Source organism: Arachis ipaensis, chromosome B04 (genome assembly GCF_000816755.2).
Source record: "Arachis ipaensis cultivar K30076 chromosome B04, Araip1.1, whole genome shotgun sequence".
Classification (NCBI taxonomy): Eukaryota; Viridiplantae; Streptophyta; class Magnoliopsida; order Fabales; family Fabaceae; genus Arachis; species Arachis ipaensis.
Genome location: NC_029788.2, coordinates 125,841,023 through 125,842,631, shown reverse-complemented (window position 1 = coordinate 125,842,631; position 1,609 = coordinate 125,841,023).

The window sequence follows — 1,609 nt, the reverse complement described above, 5'->3', positions numbered from 1 at the left end:
AAATAATGTTCGTATTCATATTTTATAATATATAATTATTCATATTTTTGGAATAAATAATGTTTTTAAAAAAATTTAAAATTTGATTCTTATTATTAGCATCTTATCATTCATCTAAAATAAAGAAAAATTTAAGTATAAGAAGAGTAAAAAACTGCAAAATAAACCAATGCTAAACAAGGATCGGAAAGTAATGCCTAGCAACCAATAACTAACCATAAGAAAAATCACTTTTAGCCTTTCCTTTCACTAGAGATACCCTTAACAATATCTATTAAGATAAATTTTTACTTAACGATGAAAATCAAGTTTCCATCTGTAATTTAAATTATAAGCTGTGGTCGGTCACCACTAATTTATAGTTCATGTTGCACATGATGAAAATCAAAATTAATATCATTATTTAGATGCCAGCTGAATGTATTAATAATTTAATAAAGCTAATCTATCTGCTAATGAAGATGCCACTTATCCAAAGATTATGCATGTGTGATGTGGGACGCACTATCAGATTATTGAGATTTAATTACATCGTACAACTGGAATTTTGATTTGTTGGATATTTTCTGACACGAGATAAAGTGCGCAAAGATTAAAGTTCATTTACATATCAAATTCTTATAATTATCTGCATGTATTGCATAATAGAAACTAATTATAATATAATAAGGTTATCCAGACCAAAACAATCATTAGGTTATCCATATTAATTAACTTTAACCTTTTGGAATGCACTAATCTTTCGATAAGAATTGAAGAAGAGTAACTAAAAGGTTAACATAGTTTGTTATCTTCAATTATTTGGGTTCTGATTTGGATATGTAGGTTTACTACTAGTTATAGTTTTGTTCATTTACAAAATATTACAAATCTTACCACTCTAACGGATAAGATTTTAAAAGTTTATAATAACTATGAGATATCTTTTATTTTATAAATTAGTTTTTAATATTAAGTCAAACCTATTCAATCTCAATTTTATTATATTAGTCTATTCGATTCAATATTATTAGACTGTAAATATTTATACTCCAAATAATCATTTCGAAGTATGAAAGTGATATATTATAAATTTCACATTTCTCAAAAATAAGATTTTTAGAAAATTTATAAATATCAAACAATCCTCCTCCTATGAATTAACTTTTAGAATTGAGTTAAATCCACTCGATTTCAATTCTAATAACAATTATTTTGGGAGTCACTCAAATAAAGATGTCTAAAATATCTTTTTTAAAAATATTTTTTAGTAATTAAAATTTAATACATATAACTGATTAAACTGTGTTATTTTTGTCAAAATTTTATCAAATAAATTAATTTGACCAAAAAATCGATGAACCAAATCTTAAATCGGTCTAAATTAAAATTTACCGATAAAAGCCAATCAAACCTGTTGAAAACTGGTTTGACCAAACAGCTCAGAGTTCCAAAATGGAGGAGATAGGGTTCAAACCTCTCTCCTCCAAATTGGAAGCACCATTGGTAGCCACTAAGCTATAATGCATCTTATTAATATAATTGCAAATTATAATACATATAGATATCTTTCATCAAATAATTTACTTCTATTTAATTTATTTTAACTTTAGTTATAAATTTACTCATT